The sequence below is a fragment of the Salvelinus namaycush genome, chromosome 20 (genome assembly GCF_016432855.1).
Source record: "Salvelinus namaycush isolate Seneca chromosome 20, SaNama_1.0, whole genome shotgun sequence".
NCBI lineage: Eukaryota > Metazoa > Chordata > Actinopteri > Salmoniformes > Salmonidae > Salvelinus > Salvelinus namaycush.
The window spans coordinates 56,395,967-56,417,324 of record NC_052326.1 but is presented as its reverse complement, the minus strand read 5'-3'; the positions used below and the strand labels follow the sequence as shown (position 1 = coordinate 56,417,324).

The following is a 21,358-nucleotide window of genomic DNA, read 5'->3' as shown; positions in this document are numbered from 1 at the left end:
AAGGAGGCTCGCTCTGGTCCTCCTCATTAATTTGTAATATACATGTAAAGGAAGCTCGCTCTGGTCCTTCTCATTAATTTGTAATATAAAGTAAAGGAGGCTCGCTCTGGTCCTCCTCATTAATTTGTAATTTAAAGTAAAGGAGGCTCGCTCTGGTCCTCCTCATTAATTTGTAATATACATGTAAAGGAAGCTCGCTCTGGTCCTCCTCATTAATTTGTAATATAAAGTAAAGGAAGCTCGCTCTGGTCCTCCTCATTAATTTGTAATATAAAGTAAAGGAAGCTCGCTCTGGTCCTCCTCATTAATTTGTAATATACATGTAAAGGAAGCTCGCTCTGGTCCTCCTCATTAATTTGTAATATAAAGTAAAGAAAGCTCGCTCTGGTCCTCCTCATTAATTTGTAATATACAAGTAAAGGAAGCTCGCTCTGTTCCTCCTCATTAATTTGTAATATAAAGTAAAGGAGGCTCGCTCTGGTCCTCCTCATTAATTTGTCATTTAAAGTAAAGGAAGCTCGCTCTGGTCCTCCTCATTAATTTGTAATTTAAAGTAAAGGAAGCTCGCTCTGGTCCTCCTCATTAATTTGTAATTTAAAGTAAAGGAAGCTCGCTCTGGTCCTCCTCATTAATTTGTAATATAAAGTAAAGGAGGCTCGCTCTGGTCCTCCTCATTAATTTGTAATATACATGTAAAGGAAGCTCGCTCTGTTCTTCCTCATTAATTTGTAATATAAAGTAAAGGAGGCTCGCTCTGGTCCTCCTCATTAATTTGTCATTTAAAGTAAAGGAAGCTCGCTCTGGTCCTCCTCATTAATTTGTAATTTAAACTAAAGGAAGCTCGCTCTGGTCCTCCTCATTAATTTGTAATTTAAAGTAAAGGAAGCTCGCTCTGGTCCTCCTCATTAATTTGTAATATAAAGTAAAGGAGGCTCGCTCTGGTCCTCCTCATTAATTTGTAATATACATGTAAAGGAAGCTCGCTCTGGTCCTTCTCATTAATTTGTAATATAAAGTAAAGGAGGCTCGCTCTGGTCCTCCTCATTAATTTGTAATTTAAAGTAAAGGAGGCTCGCTCTGGTCCTCCTCATTAATTTGTAATATACATGTAAAGGAAGCTCGCTCTGGTCCTCCTCATTAATTTGTAATATAAAGTAAAGGAAGCTCGCTCTGGTCCTCCTCATTAATTTGTAATATAAAGTAAAGGACGCTCGCTCTGGTCCTCCTCATTAATTTGTAATATACATGTAAAGGAAGCTCGCTCTGGTCCTCCTCATTAATTTGTAATATACATGTAAAGGAAGCTCGCTCTGTTCCTCCTCATTAATTTGTAATATAAAGTAAAGGAGGCTCGCTCTGGTCCTCCTCATTAATTTGTCATTTAAAGTAAAGGAAGCTCGCTCTGGTCCTCCTCATTAATTTGTAATTTAAAGTAAAGGAAGCTCGCTCTGGTCCACCTCATTAATTTGTAATTTAAAGTAAAGGAAGCTCGCTCTGGTCCTCCTCATTAATTTGTAATATAAAGTAAAGGAGGCTCGCTCTGGTCCTCCTCATTAATTTGTAATATACATGTAAAGGAAGCTCGCTCTGGTCCTTCTCCTTAATTTGTAATATAAAGTAAAGTAGGCTCGCTCTGGTCCTCCTCATTAATTTGTAATTTAAAGTAAAGGAGGCTCGCTCTGGTCCTCCTCATTAATTTGTAATATACATGTAAAGGAAGCTCGCTCTGGTCCTCCTCATTAATTTGTAATATAAAGTAAAGGAAGCTCGCTCTGGTCCTCCTCATTAATTTGTAATATAAAGTAAAGGAAGCTCGCTCTGGTCCTCCTCATTAATTTGAGAAAAACAATGCAACATTAAAAAACCCTCCTTCTATATAATATTGTGGATGGGGTTTGTAAAGTGTGTGTCATAGGGTCAGGATAAATTCACTTCTGTACATTTGCAGTGGAATTCTTGATCCACATTCTGTTATAACAAGGACGTTACAGATTCACTACTGAGATTGTCCGATGCAAAGCATTTAATGTGCTGTTGTTCCAGGATGTTCAGAAGGGCCTACACTGCTGCCATGCCTGACCAGCCTGCAGCAGTAGTTAACTGTCTCAGGGTAAGAATATATGATCTGTTATCATTTATAAAGTCTTTAACCTCTTATACAACATAAGGAGCAGAGCCAGGAGTTTCCCTGACCGTATGACTACAGTATGAGCTTTTTCAATTTCAGACTCTAATTCTTGAAAAACTCAATGTGCATTGGACATAAACAGATATCTGTTATCTGTTTGTCTCTATCATCTCCATCTTTAGGACATTGACCGGTGGAACTTTGATGTGTTTGCCCTGAACACAGCCAGTGATGACCACGCACTACAGACCCTGGTCTTCGAGCTGGTGACACGATACGAACTCAACAGCAGATTCAAGGTCTCCACATATCACTCTGCATGTCCTCACTATTTTACCATAACTCCTTCTGTTTCTGTACAGCTTTAATTTTACATTAGCCTCTAAAAATTCTAACTTTTCTCACTGCCATAAACAGCTGACGCAAACACACCTATTATTGTCTACGTTTTCTAGTGTGTAAAGCTGTTTCCATAAGTAGTACCCTAGAGGGCAGACTCAGACACAGGCCAGTTAGCTGATGTAGCTCGAACTCAACAGATGAACTCCGTGTGAACTTTCCATGTCATACTGTGTGGTATTACAGATCCCAATCTCCTGTCTGATGTCCTTCTTGGAGAAGCTGGAGAAAGGCTACAGTAAACACAGCAACCCGTACCACAGCAGTGTCCACGCAGCCGACGTCACACAAACCCTACACTGTCTGCTCCTCCGTACAGGACTAGTGGTACAGTACAGTTCGTCTTCTCTCAGTTTACAACAGGTCATCCCTGTCATGTATTTGTTTGTCATAGCTCAGGAAAGGAGATTTCCCAAATTGTGTCTGCCTGGTCAGGTCACTAGCTACAGTGTATGCATGGACTTGTATGAAATAGCAGAAGAAAATGTATTTGGGTTTGTGGGAAATAATAAAGGAAAATATATGTTTTAAAGATATGTATGTTTGTATGTGTATTTGTATGTATGTGTATATTTATGTATGTATATGTATATACATATGGGTATGTGTATGTGTATGTATATGTATATGTCTATATAAATATATATATTTACCCCCAAAATATATGGGGGATTGGAAATGACGAAGACAATTACATTGATGGAATCTACAATCAAAAAAAGGGGGGAAAAATTATCCAATATAGAAGATGTATTTACTGTAAGCCAATGTAAATGGGGGTGTCTGTGTTGGTCTAGCCTCCAGCACTGGTTACTCTATAATAACGATACACTAACTCTATATGAAAGGTATTTGTAGGTTATGTATGTGATGTTTATAACAAGGGTATCCGTGTGGTTCTCACGTGCAGCACTGGTTGACTGAACTGGAGGTCCTGGCGTCCCTGTTTGCTGCGGCCATCCATGACTACGAACACACTGGAACTACAAACAACTTCCACATTCACACAAAGTAAGAGAAAGTAAAGAATTACTGAGGTGTTTGAAGATGCATTGGATTTCAGAGTGAAATCCAACTAAGATAAACAATAATTGTATGTTTTATTCTCTGAATTTCTTAAATGACTGAGGTGCTCAAAATGCATTGAAGAGTGGGAAAGGGGAAGAGAGAGAGAGAGAGAGAGAAAGAGAGTGAGAGAGTGAGGGAGAGAGAGAGCAAGAGAGAGACAGAGGGCTAGAGAGTGTGTGTGTGTGCGTGCGTACTTGCGAGAGAGAGAGAGAGAAATTGGGCAGGACGGAGAAAGTGAGAGAGAGAGAAAAAAGAAAGAAGGTTCATCAAGTGAGAGAGAGAGAGAGAGAGAGAGAGAGAGAGAGAGAGAGAGAGAGAAAGAGAGAGAGAGAGAGGAAGATGCTTACAGCTCCTATTTCTTCTTAAGCAAACATGTCTTATGGAGGGAAGTTGCTAATTTTAGCAGTAGATTTTCCACATAGAGACACAGAGGCACCTAAGAACTCTGTCTCCTGGCACACAGATCAACTCGTTATTTTGGGAACAAAAACACGAGGGCCTATCAACACTACTAAGAACAATACTGTGATCACACTTCACCAGACCCGGCGCCAGGATACAGTGATTAATGGGGCAGTTGAAATCGGCAAGGGGTAAACATTTTTGGGGGGTTCTTGCATTGGAATTATATTGAATTCTGCTTTATATAATCACACTATACATCAATAAACAATAAACATAAAGTTCAAATGCAGAGACTCTGAGATCATAGAGTGCTTTCGACATTTGTGGCATATATCTCCTGCACTGAATCAGCACACTGGACAGCGCCATACAGCTAGGACATGTTGGTAATGAATATAGGCTACAAGATAGATAGGGAAATTCACCAAATACAAACAGCCTATGTGAATGCAGCCGTACACACAGCTGTCTTAACTAAAATAATGCTAACTAAGTGCTGAAAGTAGTAGCCTAGTTATTCACGCATGCTAACAAAAATTTGAATAGAAGTTTTGCTTAGAATACAGACACAACGAATGAGAACAGAACAAAACAGCGATACCAAGTAGCAGGCCGAGTAAACTAAATATCTGATCGATAAAGACATGACACAATCTATATTCAGGCTAGTTACATGAACAGTAAACTAAATATCTGATCAATAAAGACATGACACAATCTATATTCAGGATAGTTACATGAACGGTAAACTAAATATCTGATCGATAAAGACATGACACAATCTATATTCAGGCTAGTTACATGAACAGTAAACTAAATATCTGATCAATAAAGACATGACACAATCTATATTCAGGCTAGTTGCATGAACAGTAAACTAAATATCTGATCGATAAAGACATGACACAATCTATATTCAGGCTAGTTACATGAACAGTAAACTAAATATCTGATCGATAAAGACATGACACAATCTATATTCAGGCTAGTTACATGAACAGTAAACTAAATATCTGATCGATAAAGACATGACACAATCTATATTCAGGCTAGTTACATGAACAGTAAACTAAATATCTGATCGATAAAGACATGACACAATCTATATTCAGGCTAGTTACATGAACAGTAAACTAAATATCTGATCGATAAAGACATGACACAATCTATATTCATGCTAGTTACATTAGCAGCAAACAGGCGAATGGACATCCAAATAACCAAAACAGCCGACTACAGTGAGATGCAGCCCTGCACAGCCGTCTATACAGGTCCATTTCAAACATGGAGAATCATGCCTCTCGCTCATGAGTTCAGCAACATGTCGTGATATGGCACAATACACTTCTGTGATTCAAATTCGACCCACGTAATCAATTAAGCAATGCCGGCCTACCATAAACATGTTTCCAATATGTACAGTTCCATTTACAGCAACAAAAACCAACAGGCTACCAAGAAAACCATAATAGAATGTAGCCTATGTAATTTCTTGTACTTTTTTATTAGGATCCCAATTAGCTAACGCCGTAATGCTAGCTAATCTTCCTGGGGTCCAACACCAATTAACAAGACATTACAAACAACCATAATCAAGACTTCACAAACATTCAACAAGTAGACAATACAAACACAATTAAAATACCGGGCAGGAAACACATTTAACATTCAATTGATTTGCTATTTGCTGTCTAGTCATATGGTCTATCGCATTAGATGTTCTGTTATTTTTATCTTGAAGGTGGATTTAATTTTTGTCTGAGAAATATGGATTGGTAGAGTTCCATTCAGCTATGGCTCTATAGAAAACTAGATTTAAGGCGATTTGTCCTTGGCTTGGGTTGTTTTAGCTGCCCTGAATTTGCCTGTCTGGTTTGGTGCTTATGTGTGTTGCTAGTATGTACTAACTAGACTGACAAATACTGTGTGGTTTTTAAAATATAACATTCCTAAAGAAAATCAGAAGACTAGAAAGTAATATGTTTTTAACATGAAGCCATGAGAGATTCTGATAATATTTGGATAATATTCATACGGTCAGATAATCTGGCAGCCCTGTTTTGAGACTTTTGGAGCTTTTTTATATATTTCTTTGCTGCAGATTACCATATGACTGGACAGTACTATAAGTGTGATAGGACCAGGGATTGACCATATAACTGGACAGTACTCTAAGTGTGATAGGACCAGGGATTGACCATATGACTGGACAGTACTATAAGTGTGATAGGACCAGGGATTGACCATATGACTGGACAGTACTATAAGTGTGATAGGACCAGGGATTGACCATATGACTGGACAGTACTATAAGTGTGATAGGACCAGGGATTGACCATATGACTGGACAGTACTATAAGTGTGATAGGACCAGGGATTGACCATATGACTGGACAGTACTATAAGTGTGATAGGACCAGGGATTGACCATATGACTGGACAGTACTATAAGTGTGATAGGACCAGGGATTGACCATATGACTGGACAGTACTATAAGTGTGATAGGACCAGGGATTGACCATATAACTGGACAGTACTATAAGTGTGATAGGACCAGGGATTGACCATATAACTGGACAGTACTATAAGTGTGATAGGACCAGGGATTGACCATATAACTGGACAGTACTCTAAGTGTGATAGGACCAGGGATTGACTATATAACTGGACAGTACTATAAGTGTGATAGGACCAGGGATTGACCATATAACTGGACAGTACTATAAGTGTGATAGGACCAGGGATTGACCATATAACTGGACAGTACTCCAAGTGTGATAGGACCAGGGATTGACCATATAACTGGACAGTACTATAAGTGTGATAGGACCAGGGATTGACCATATAACTGGACAGTACTATAAGTGTGATAGGACCAGGGATTGACCATATAACTGGACAGTACTATAAGTGTGATAGGACCAGGGATTGGCCATATAACTGGACAGTACTCTAAGTGTGATAGGACCAGGGATTGACCATATAACTGGACAGTACTCTAAGTGTGATAGGACCAGGGATTGACCATATGACTGGACAGTACTCTAAGTGTGATAGGACCAGGGATTGACCATATAACTGGACAGTACTCTAAGTGTGATAGGACCAGGGATTGACCATATAACTGGACAGTACTCTAAGTGTGATAGGACCAGGGATTGAATCACCTGATTCAGTGTGCTAGATGTTACATACTCTGAACATTTTCTTGTGACAGCGATTCCCTTATCAATCTTAATAACAATAGTATCTATGTGTTCTGACCATGATAAAGCTGCGTCCAATGTGACGCCTATTCGTTTTTAAAAATTCACTCACTCTACATGCGTTCTATTCATCGACAAATTCATTAGGGGATCATCAGCAAGCATATATCTTGAACCAAATACAATACATTTAGTTTTAGAAATGTTCAACACCAATTTGTCCATATCAACCCATTCAGACACCATTCTTAGTTCACTGCTCTGTTAGCTCATTAAATTCTGATGCTGTGCTATACGTTGTAGAGTCATCAGCATGCATTACCACTCTTGCTTTGTTCATTACTGAAGGTAAATCATTAGTAAAGATAGAGTAGAGAAGTGGGCCTAGGCAACTTCCTTGAGGAACACCACAGTGTATATCTTTACTGTTTGAAAAGCTACCATTAAATAACAATTTTTGCCTTCTCCTGAATAGATAGCTTTCCATCCAGGATAGAACTGCAGACTTAAAACCATAACATTTGAGTTTACCTAGTAACAGTTCATGATCAATTACATCAAAAGCAGCACTGAAATCTAGCAACACTGCACCAACTAACTTCCTGTCATCCATACTCTTTAACCAATCATCTGTCATTTGTGCTGAGGCCGTACTCGTCTCTTCTTTGTATGCATGCTGGGAACCCGTTATCAGACCATTACATGAGAAATGATCCTTGATTTGTACAGATACAATTGACTTAACACAGGCAGCAAGCTTATAGGACGACTATTAGGACCAGTGAATGCAGATTTTTTATCCTTAGGTAATGTATCTCTTTAATGAAACATACCAATATGTAGCTATTACCAGGGGAATCATTTGGTTCTTGCTTTGGAATTATATTGAATTCTGCTTATATCACACTATACCACAATACAAATAAGTTGTAAAAAAAAGAATTGGAGCAAGAAGTGACAGATTCAATCCCATGGAATCTCGCTGCACTCGATCAGCATCATGGACAGCGCCATGCACACTAAAGCAAGATTTAGATTTTTTTTAAACTACCAGCTAGATTGTTTCAATCTTACTTTTTTCAAAAGAGTTACAGCTTCCTTGACTCTCTGTGGAATTTCCTGAGTAATTGATTATTCCATTCTCCCCGAAATCTTCTGGTAAGATCTCCTTCAAATGCCAATTGGATTAGTTGAGCTTTCCTCGTGTGCAGCATGTCTCTTCTGTGTTGACTGAACACGTTTGTCAAAGTGGAAAATGAGTTATCGCATGTAGCTGTGGATGCCCCAGAAGTCAGTCCATGTTTAAGTGAGGTAAGCAGAGAGCGGCACAGAGAATCATCGCAGCATATCAAGTGGGATGCATTTGTTCTCATTGGAGCCAGAGCGAGCGATTTCAGTCTGCAAAAAACTGCAGAGCGACACTAAACTCAGCTTCCATCTAATCTTTTGCTTTGATTAAGCAGTGGTTTCACAGTTTTCACATCTAGAAAGTCATGCCCATATGGGTCAAGGGCACACAGGGCCTCTGCCAGTTGTCTGTAGTGTTCACTGAATCGTTTGGACATTTCACCGTTGACAGCATCCAATGTGCGGAAGAACAGTCTTTTACACTTAGCCTCTTCTCCTCTGTCCTGCTGGCCTATTATACTGTCCCCCATATATTGCTGGAACTGTGTATGTACATAACGTCATAGTTAGCTTGGAGCTGGTGGTGCTGGTGCATTAGTACTACCGGCACTGTGCCCAAATGGCTTGGAAGTCGCTGTCGCACCTCAGCTTCTCGACGCTCTCCATCTCACTGTGGACCACTTTGACTCCAGTGTAAAGTTCCATTGCTTTTGCCTGCAGTGATAGGATTGAGAAGACTGAAGATTCTATGCACCATGATGGCTGTAAACTTAAAGCCCGGGGTACCGTCACCGGCTTCAGCAGCCCTGTAGGCTCGAGTCTTTTTTCCCCCCCCGCTTTTTATGGAAACCCAAAGGAGTCCTACTAATGACCCTAGTGGCTTTCCATAGCCCTCCTACACACAGCACAGCGCACCCTGTCCATTGTGCTGACACAGCGAAGAGGAAATACATATATTTTTGTTCCGCCAATCTGTCACTCAATCATTGAAAAGCCCCCTTTAGCCCCCTCGTGGTACCGGGCCGCACCTCACTGACATCTTCAGAGGTTGAAAAGTAGGCTGCCACAGACATGCCTAATCAATCAGAAAATACTCTTTGTTGGGAAGTCTGTTCAGATCTACTGTTTGCATTTTAGACAAATAAACATTTGACATTAAATGATGAAACACCCCACAGCTAATGTGAAGTGGCAAAACCAAGTAAAACAACGAGACAGGAATTCAGCTGTGTCCCAAATGGGACCCTATTGGCCCTGGTCACAAGTAGTGTCATTGGGATTTCCAGTGTCTTCTTTATAAACTGTGACCTAACTGTTCATCTCATTAAACAAACTACTGTGCCCTGACCTAACTGTTCATCTCATTAAACAAACTACTGTGACCTGACCTAGCTGTTCATCTCATTAAACAAACTAATGTGACCTGACCTAGCTGTTCATCTCATTAAACTAACTACTGTGACCTGACCTAACTGTTCATCTCATTAAACAAACTACTGTGACCTGACCTAGCTGTTCATCTCATTAAACAAACTACTGTGACCTGACCTAACTGTTCATCTCATTAAACAAACTACTGTGACCTGACCTAACTGTTCATCTCATTAAATAATAATAGAACCTGGGTGTAGGAGAGCGAGAGAGAGGGGAATGCCACGATCTATACTCAGAAAGGGCCACGTCATGACACCTGTCATAGCTGTACATCTCATTAAAAACTACTGTGACCTGACCTAGCTGTTCATCTCATTAAACAAACTACTGTGACCTGACCTAGCTGTTCATCTCATTAAAACTAACTACTGTGACCTGACCTAACTGTTCATCTCATTAAACAAACTACTGTGACCTGACCTAGCTGTTCATCTCATTAAACAAACTACTGTGACCTGACCTAGCTGTTCATCTCATTAAATAATAATAGAACCTGGGTGTAGGAGAGCGAGAGAGAGGGGAATGCCACGATCTATACTCAGAAAGGGCCACGTCATGACACCTGTCATAGCTGTACATCTCATTAAACAAACTACTGTGACCTGACCTAGTGTAACGGCTTTCTTCCAGGGGTGAAGGAGAGGACCAAAGTGCAGCGTGGCTAGTGTTCAACATGTTTAATTAAAGAACAAGTGAAACACTACAAACAACATACAAAATAACAAATGTGAAAAAACCGAGACAGACCTATCTGGTGCAGACAAAACACAGAGACAGGAAACAACTACCCACAATCCCCAACACAAAACAAGCCACCTATATATGATTCTCAATCAGGGACAACGATTGACAGCTGTCTCTGATTGAGAACCATATTAGGCTGAACACAGAAACAGACGAACTAGACACACAACATAGAATTCCCACCCAGCTCACGTCCTGACCAACACTAAACAAGCAAAACACATAAGAACTCTGGTCAGGACGTTACAGTACCCCCCCCCCCCCCCCCTGAGGTGCGGACTCCGAACGCACCCCTAAAACTCAAGGGGAGGGTCTGCGTGGGCATCTGTCCGCGGTGGCGGCTCCGGCGGTGGACGAGGACACCACTCCACCACTGTCTTTGTCCCCCTCCTTAGCGTCCTTTGAGTGGCGACCCTCGCCCACGACCTTGGCCTAAGAATCCTCCCCAAGGCCCCCACATGATTTAGGAGGTAGCTCAGGACAGAGAGGTAGCTCAGGACAGAGAGGTAGCTCAGGACAGAGAGGTAGCTCAGGACAGAGAGGTAGCTCAGGACAGAGGGGCAACTCCGGACAGAGAGGCAGCTCAGGACGAATAGCAGCTCCGGACTGAATGGCAGCTCCGGACTGAGTGGCAGCTCATGACTGAGTGGCAGCTCATGACTGGAGGGCAGCTCATGACTGGAGGGCAGCTCATGACTGGAGGGCAGCTCATGACTGAAGGGCAGCTCAACTGAAGGGCAGCTCATGACTGAAGGGCAGCTCATGACTGAAGGGCAGCTCATGACTGAAAGGCAGCTCATGACTGAAGGGCAGCTCATGACTGGAAGGCAGCTCATGACTGGAAGGCAGCTCATGACTGAAGGGCAGCTCATGACTGGAGGGCAGCTCATGACTGGAGGGCGGCTCTGGCAGCTCCTGACAGGCTGGCGGCTCTGGCAGCTCCTGACTGGCTGGCGGCTCTGGCAGCTCCTGACTGGCTGGCGGCTCTGGCAGCTCCTGACTGGCTGGCGGCTCTGGCAGCTCCTGACTGGCTGGCGGCTCTGGCAGCCCCTGACTGGCTGGCGGCTCTGGCGGCTCCTGACTGACGGACGGCTCTAGCGGCTCCTGACTGACGAACGGCTCTGACGGCTCGGGATAGACGGGCGGCTCTAATGGCTCGGGACAGACGGACGGCTCAGATGGCGCTGGGCAGACGGACGGCTCAGATGGCGCTGGGCAGACGGACGGCTCAGATGGCGCTGGGCAGACGGATGGCTCAGATGGCGCTGGGCAGACGGATGGCTCAGATGGCGCTGGGCAGACGGATGGGTCAGATGGCGCTGGGCAGACGGATGGCTCAGATGGCGCTGGGCAGACGGATGGCTCAGATGGCGCTGGGCAGACGGATGGCTCAGACGGCGCTGGGCAGGCAGGCAGCTCAGACGGCGCTGGGCAGACGAGCAGTGCAGACGGCGTTGAGCAGACGAGCAGTGCAGGCGGGGTTGGGCAGACGGCCGACTCTGACCTGCTGAGGCGCACAGTAGGCCTGGAGCGTGGTGCCGGAACTGGTGGCACCGGACTGGAGGCACGCACCTCAGGGCTAGTGCGGGGAACAGGGCACACTGGACTCTCGAGGCGCACTATAGGCCTGGTGCGTGGTACCGGAACTGGAGGTACCGGGCTGAGGGCACGCACCTCAGGGCGAGTGCGGGGAGAAGGAACAGTGCGTACAGGGCTCTGGAGACGCACAGGAGGCTTGGTGCGTGGTGCCGGATTTGGAGGCACTGGGCTGGAGACACGCACCATAGGGAGAGTGCGTGGAGGAGGAACAGGCCTCTGGAGACGCACTGGAAGCCTGGTGCGTGGTGTAGGCACTGGTGGTACTGGGCTGGGGCCACGCACCATAAGGAGAGTGCGTGGAGGAGGAACAGGGCTCTGGAGACGCACAGGAGGCTTGGTGCGTGGTGCTGGAACTGGTGGTACCGGGCTGAAGGCACGCACCATAGGGCTAGTGCGTGGAGAAGGAACAGGGCTCTGGAGACACACAGGAAGCCTGGTGCGTGGTGTAGGCTCTGATGGTACTGGGCTGGGGCGGAAAGGTGGCGCCGGATATACCGGACCGTGCAGGCGTACTGGCTCCCTTGAGCACTGAGCCTGCCCAACCTTACCTGGTTGTATGCTCCCCGTAGCCCGCCCAGTGCGGGGAGGTAGAATAACCCGCACTGGGCTGTGTTGGCGAACCGGGGACACCATGCGTAAGGCTGGTGCCATGTATGCCGGCCCGAGGAGACGTACTGGAGGCCAGATACGTTGAGCCGGCTTCATGACACCTGGCTCAATGCCCAATCTAGCCCGTCCAGTGCGGGGAGGTGGAATAACCCGTACCGGGCTAAGCACACGTACAGGAGACACCGTGCGCTCTTCCGCATAACACGGTGTCTGCCCGTACTCCCGCTCTCCACGGTAATCACACACCTCAGGGCGAGTACCGTGTATACTACGCCAAACCAACATCTCTCTCTTCGCTCTCCCCCAATATCACCAACAACTCATCAAATGTCTCATAATCTCCCATCCTTTCACTTTCCTCCAATCTGTCCAATAACTCCTCCACATTCTTCGACTCGTACCTCAATTTAGCCCACTGCTCCTTCTGGTAAGCACGGGGAACTGGCTCAAATCTCCCACTTGACCCAGCCATACGCCCCGTGTGCCCCCCCCCAATAAATTTTTGGGGGAGCCTCTCGGGCTTCCACCCACTCTGCCTTGCTAGCTCCCGCTGCTGCTGCTGCTGCTGCCGCTGTTGCCTGTTGCCACGCTGCTTGGTCCGAGTTTGGTGGGTGGTTCTGTAACGGCTTTCTTCCAGGGGTGAAGGAGAGGACCAAAGTGCAGCGTGGCTAGTGTTCAACATGTTTAATTAAAGAACAAGTGAAACACTACAAACAACATACAAAATAACAAATGTGAAAAAACCGAGACAGACCTATCTGGTGCAGACAAAACACAGAGACAGGAAACAACTACCCACAATCCCCAACACAAAACAAGCCACCTATATATGATTCTCAATCAGGGACAACGATTGACAGCTGTCTCTGATTGAGAACCATATTAGGCTGAACACAGAAACAGACGAACTAGACACACAACATAGAATTCCCACCCAGCTCACGTCCTGACCAACACTAAACAAGCAAAACACATAAGAACTCTGGTCAGGACGTTACACCTAGCTGTTCATCTCATTAAACAAACTACTGTGACCTGACCTAGCTGTTCATCTCATTAAACTAACTACTGTGACCTGACCTAGCTGTTCATCTCATTAAACAAACTACTGTTACCTGACCTAACTGTTCATCTCATTAAACAAACTACTGTGACCTGACCTAGCTGTTCATCTCATTAAACAAACTACTGTGACCTGACCTAGCTGTTCATCTCATTAAATAATAATAGAACATGGGTGTAGGAGAGCGAGAGAGAGGGGAATGCCACGATCTATACTCAGAAAGGGCCACGTCATGACACCTGTCATAGCTGTTCATCTCATTAAACAAACTACTGTGACCTGACCTAGCTGTTCATCTCATTAAACTAACTACTGTGACCTGACCTAGCTGTTCATCTCATTAAACAAACTACTGTTACCTGACCTAACTGTTCATCTCATTAAACGAACTACTGTGACCTGACCTAGCTGTTCATCTCAGTAAACAAACTACTGTGACCTGACCTAGCTGTTCATCTCATTAAACAGCATTTACCAGCATTTTGTGAAGTGCACCAGTCCCTCCTGCAGCAAAGCACCCCCACAACATGATGCTGCTACCCCCGTGCTTCACGGTTGCTTCACGGTTGGGATGGTGTTCTTCGGCTTGCAAGCGACCCCCTTTTTCCTCCAAACATAACAATGGTCATTATGGCCAAACAGTTCTATTCTTGTTTCATCATTCCAGATGACATTTCTCCAAAAAGTACAATCTTCGTCCCCGTGTGCAGTTGCAAAACGTAGTCTGGCTTTGTTATGGCGGTTTTGGAGCAGTGGCTTCTTCCTTGCAGAGCGGCCTTTCAGGTTATGTCGATATAGGACTCGTTTTGCTGTGGATATAGATACTTTTGTACCTGTCTCCTCCAGCATCTTCACAAGGTCCTTTGCTATTGTTCTGGGATTGATTTGCACTTTTCGCACCAAAGTACGTTCATCTCTAGGAGACGCGTCTCCTTCCTGGGCGGTATGACGGCTGCGTGGTCCGATGGTGTTTATACTTGCATACAATTGTTTGTACAAATGAACGTTACACCTTCAGGCATTTGGAAATTGCTCCCAAGGATGAACCAGACTTGTGGAGGTCTACAATTTCTGAGGTCTTAGCTGATTTATTTTGATTTTCCCATGATGTCAAGCAAAGAGGCACTGAGTTTGAAGGTAGGCCTTGAAATACATCCACAGATACACCTCCAATTGTCAATTAGCCTATCAGAAGCTTCTAAAGCCATGACATCATTTTCTGGAATTTTCCAAGCTGTTTAAAGGCACAGTCAACTTAGTGTAAACTTTTGACACACTAGAATTGTGATACAGTGAATTATAAGTGAAATAATCTGTCTGTAAACAATTGTTGGAAAAATGACTTGTGTCATGCACAGAGTAGATGTCCTAACCGACTTGCGGAAACTATGGTTTGTTAACAAGAAAATTGTGGAGTGGTTGAAAAACAAGTTTTAATTACTCCAACCTAAGTGTATGTAAACTTCTGTCTTCAACTGTATATTCCATATTTTTTTACTTGTGGATGATGTGTGTATTGTTATTGTACTGCTAGATTTATTACTGCACTGTTGGAGCTAGAAACAGAAGCATTTCACTGTACCTGAGATAACATCTGCAAATCTGTATACTTACCAATAAATTTTGATTTGATTTGATTTGTGTGTGTGTGTGTGTGTGTGTGTGTGTGTGTGTGTGTGTGTGTGTGTGTGTGTGTGTGTGTGTGTGTGTGTGTGTGTGTGTGTATGTGTGTGTGTGTGTGTGTGTGTGTGTGTGTGTGTGTGTGTGTGTGTGTGTGTGTGTGTGTGTGTGTGTGTGTGTGTGTGTGTGTGTGTGTGTGTGTGTGCAAAGCTTCATGTTTTATTTTGATTTCAGGCATTTTTACTCCCCAGTAAAATGTTATTTTTACTCCTGAATCTTGGGCACCTCCATTGGGATTATTCAGTTGCATTGCATCGCATTTCCTCATTATACTGTTACAACAGAATTACATATATGCTCTTTTTGTTCTGCTTGCAAATGGAAGCAGATTAATCCTAAAAACACATACTAAGCTGTTGCTGCAGTCTTGAAAATGTGTTGTACATCCAAAACATTGACAATTAAATGTCTCCTTTTTTTGCACTTGCCTAAGTTTTCTATGCAGTGTTTATCCCTACGGGGAGTCCCATTTACTGTGTAGCGCTGATATCTGTTTATTATCCATTTCTAAGTGCCTAGCAAACATGTATGCAAATTACTTTCGACAGGGGGCTTGATAATGGATGTGACTCAATTAACTTGCTCCTGCTCCTTTCTCCTGAGTCATTTATGTCCATCTGTTCTCTTCTCTCATTACCACATCTCTTTCTTCCAGTTCCACCACTCAGAATCTCACTATATGGTGCTGTCTCTATACATATGAGCCTGGTCATCTATGTACAGTGCCTCGGAAAGTATTCAGACCCCTTGTCTTTTTCAGCATTTTGTTATGTTACAGCCTTATTCTAAAATTGATTAAATTATTTCTTTCCCCTCATCAATCTACACACAATACCCTGCAGTGACAAAGCAAAAACCGGTTTTTCGAAATGTTTGCTAAATTATTAAAAATGAAAAACGGAAATATTACATTCACATAAGTATTCAAACCCTTTGCTCAGTACTTTGTTGAAGCACATTTGGCAGCGATTATAGCCTCGAGTCTTCTTGGCTTTCTTGTGCCTTTGAATGAGGAGTGGCTTCCGTCTGGCCACTCTACCATAAATGCCTGATTGGTGGAGTGCTTCAGAGATGGTTGTCCTTCTGAAAGGTTCTCCCATCTCCACAGAGGAACTCTCGAGCTCTATCAGTGACCATCGGGTTCTTGGTTATCTTCCTGACCAAGGCCCTGGTACTTCAATTGCTCAGATTGGCCGGGTGGCCAGCTCTAGGAAGAGTCTTGGTGGTTCCAAACTTCTTCCATTTAAGATTTGTCAATTCCTTTGACCTCAGGGCTTGGTTTTTGCTCTGACATGCACTGTCAACTGTGCTACCTTATATAGACAGGTGTGTGCCTTTCCAAATTAATTGAATTTACCACAGGTGGACTCCAATCCAGTTACAAAAACATCTCAAGGGATCAATGGAAACAGGTTGCATCTGAGCTCAATTTCGAGTCTCATAGCAAAGGGTCTGAATACTTATGTAAATAAGGTATTTCCTTTTTTTATCTTTAATACATTTGCAAGAATGTACAAAAACCTGCTTTTGCTTTGTCATTTTGGGCTATTGTGTGTAGATTGCTGAGGAATCTTTTGCATTTAATCTATTTTAGAATAAGGTTGTAACGTAACAAAATGTGGAAAAAGTCAAGGGGTCTGAATACTTTCCGAATGCACTGTATGTGCTTTAGCCAACCCCTCTGACTGTCATTGTCATGCTATACATGTTTCTGTAAGACAAAGGACAAATTATACCCTGGTCCCAGATCTGTAGGATTAGGGTTAAAGCTAAGGCATGACAACAGTAGTCAGATGATTTAGCTAAAGCCCGATCATTGTAGTAGAACCAATCTAGCTATTACTTCATGATTGTTTTCCATCTGTGTGTGTACTGTAGGTCAGACTTTGATCTACAACGACCGGTCAGTCCAGGAGAGCCACCACATCAGTGCTGCGTTCCATCTTCTACAGGACGACCAATCCAACATCTTCACGAACCTCTCCAGAGAACAGTGGATGTAGGAGAGATGTACTATATCAATATGCTGTGAGACAGACAGACAGACAGACAGACAGACAGACAGACAGACAGACAGACAGACAGACAGACAGACAGACAGACAGACAGACAGACAGACAGACAGACAGACAGACAGACAGACAGACAGACAGACAGACAGACAGACAGACAGACAGACAGACAGACAGACAGACAGACCCAACCTCAACTCTGCTTTGAGCAGCACAAATCTATGTTACCATGGGAACAGGGAAACCCATCAGGACAGTCTGGAAAGGTTAGATGGGTTTGTTTATGCGTTTGTGTGTGAAAGGGCAGTCTGGAAAGGTTAGACGGGTGTGTTTCTGTGTGTGTGACAGGGAGCTGCGAGCGCTGGTGATAGAGATGGTGTTGGCTACAGACATGTCGTCTCACCTTGTCCAGGTCAAAGCCATGAAGGGGTGTCTGCAGCAGCATGAAGGGTACGTGCTGTTCCACACTTTACCCAGGTCACATCATCAACCGAGATGTAGAATTTGGTGGTACAGATGTAGGATCTTAATTTGAGACAACTTGTTACAGCAGGAAAATAATCCTGCAGCAACAGGAAATGTGAAGTATTATGTGGATTATAATGAATGTATGGGTTGATATAATTTTCGTTAGGAGCAAGTCGAGTCTGACATTTTTAAGTGGAAATGACAAACGTTAGAAGACTTTTTAATCCTCAAATATACTACAAGTTTGCATTTCCTGCCATGCAGGGAAATTCTCAGCAACAAAATAATGATCAAATTAACTGTAGGCCTACTAGATAGCACATTGTGAGAAAGGTACTATATTAAATGTCATCATATTTATACTTGAAGAGCAATTTATTTTTCACAACTTAAAATTAATGTGCTGTGTAATTCTCCCATTGACTCCAATGATTAACATGACAGCCAAAGAAGCTCAAGTTCTGTTCTGGTCCATATCCAGCAGTCACTCGTGGTCATTTGTTTCCTGTGGTCAACAGCATAGACAAACCAAAAGCGCTGTCCCTACTACTGCACACTGCAGACATCAGCCACCCCTCTAAGCCCTGGAGTCTACACTCTCGCTGGACCAAAGCCCTCATGGACGAGTTCTTCAGACAGGTAGGACCCATGGAGGAACATACAACTAGGTACAGGGTTTTCTTGACTGTTTCAGTTTTAGATAGTCTTTGGTACTGTGTTGGTCCTGGATCGCCTTGTGTACTGTGTCGGTTCTGGATCGTCTTGTGTACTGTGTCGGTTCTGGATCGTCTTCTGTACTGTGTCGGTCCTGGATTATCTTGCTCATTGTTGTTGATTGTCTTTGAAACAATTTTTCTCTCTTTCTGTCTCTCTGAGGGTGACAGAGAGGCAGAGCTTGGTCTTCCCTTCTCTCCACTGTGTGATCGGAACAGCACCCTGGTCGCAGAGTCACAAATAGGCAAATTATAAGACATTACTGCACATGGTCATCACTGAGTCATCCATTTGAGTCATCACTGAGTCATCCCTGAGTCATCATCAACAATCAATATATATGCTCTCATTTTATATACTTTGGACAATGTGTACGCAAAACCATACTGTCTAAAGCACATATGCAGGTTGTGTATGAAGATGTGATCTTTAACATGTAAAAAACAGAGTTGTTACATAATGTATAATATGAGTATTATTAGACATACATGTTAGTCATTTAGCAGACGCCCTTATCCAGAGCCACTTGTAGTAGTCAGTGCATACATTTTCATACTACGTAGCAATTCTTTTCGTAGTATATAGCTAACAATACTGTTTTTGTGCGCAGGTTTCATAGACTTCATAGTAGACCCTACGTTCTCCCTACTGACTGACGTGGCTGAGAAGATAGTCATTCCCCTGGTGGAAGACAACCCAGGCCCACCGGACCCCTGCAATCGACATAGGTGGCATTCAAAGCATGTTTATGAGACTAGAACCCCAGCCGAGACATTAGTTAGCTAGTTGGTTTCTTAACTTGTACCTACACACGACAAATACTTTCAAACACTTGGGCTGCTGTACAATGGAACTAATGGAATAGTTCCAAAAGCACAACCCCAATTACATTTGACATATGTGTTTGACTCAGGTCTGATGCATTTTTTGTCGTTTTTCCAGTAATCTGTGGAAGGAGAGTTCCAGAGGACTACAGTGGAGCTTGTCTCACATCACCTCAGAACTGGTCAGCTTCAGATCCACCTGGACACGACACACAGAAGACAACAAGTTCAAATGGAAGGAGAGCGGCTCCAATGGTAATGTGACAGACTTCTATTAACACCTTGTTGTAGCCCAGAGGTGGACAATCTTACCATGCCAGGTGTAACGGATGTGAAATGGCTAGTTAGCGGTGGTACGCGCTAATAGCGTTTCAATCGGTTACGTCACTCGCTTTGAGACCTTGAAGTAGTGGTTCCCCTTGCTCTGCAAGGGCCGCGGCTTTTGTGGAGCGATGGGTAACGATGCTTCGTGGGTGACTGTTGTTGATGTGTACAGAGGGTCCCTGGTTCGCGCCCGGGTCGGGGGGAGGGAACGGTCTAAAGTTATACTGTTACACAGGCATGGCTGGTTGGGGTGGTGTTTTGACGCTTGGCTGGAATCCCGACACCAGCTGTCGCAGTGTATGATTGATTGCTCACCCCTTGGCTTGGCTCTATGAATACTCAGTGGGTGCATCCCAAATGACACCCTATTCCTATGCAGTACACTACTTTCGACCTGGGCCCATAGGGCTCTGGTCGTAAGTAGTTCACTATATAGGGAATAGGGATCCATTTGGGGCGCAGCCAGTGTCTCTCTTTGATTTCCAAAATGATTGAGGAGATATCAAGGAGATGAACAGACATACAGTATGCCATGTTTATACCTGGTACTAACATCCATCTTGTGTCTGGATCATGTCCACATTCGGATTATGCCCACATTTTCAGCCAGGTTTAGATGATTAAAAGAAGCATTATGAACTGATTTCGATCAGTGTAAATGGACAAGATCAGGATGAATATACTGTAGATATGGTTTTCTTTCCAACCTATTGTATTTCAATCAAACTATCAGACTATCATGCTATCATGTTATCATACCATCATGCTATCGAGCAATCATGCTATCATTATTTATTTATTTATTTTATCTGTTATTTTACCAGGTAAGTTGACTGAGAACACGTTCTCATTTACAGCAACGACCTGGGGAATAGTTACCATCACCATCATACCATCATGCTATCAACCAATCATGCTATCATGCTATCATACTATCATGCTATCATGCTATCAAACCATCATGCTATCATACCATCCTGCTATCATACCATCATACTATCATACCATCCTGCTATCATACCATCATACTATCATACCATCATGCTATCATGCATCCTGCTATCATACCATCATGCTATCATACCATCCTGCTATCATACCATCATACTATCTTACCATCATGCTATCATACCATCATGCTATCATACCATCCTGCTATCATACCATCATACTATCTTACCATCATGCTATCATACCATCATACTATCATGCTATCATACCATCATGCTATCATGCATCCTGCTATCATACCATCATGCTATCATACCATCCTGCTATCATAGCACCTTACTATCTTACTATCATACTATCATACCATCATACTATCTTACTATCATACTATAATCATACTAAATATATTTGAATCCTGTTCCCCTCTCAGGGCTCTTGGATCAGATCGTGTCGAAGGAGCCGTCGGCTGGTAAAGACAATGAGCTCTCTGAACAACTGCTGCAGTCCCCTTCTAATGATGCTCAACAGTAGATAAGCTTCTCATCTAGTATGATGCCTATGTAAACGATATGTAAATGGAGGGTTGGGGAGTAACTGTTCA

General features: G+C 43.4%; 1 pseudogene; it reads left to right on the top strand.

Annotated features, from left to right (window-relative positions):
- LOC120064884 overlaps positions 1-21,288 on the top strand; it is a 31,479-nt pseudogene extending 10,191 nt beyond the window's left edge.
- Positions 21,289-21,358: the final 70 nt, after the last annotated feature.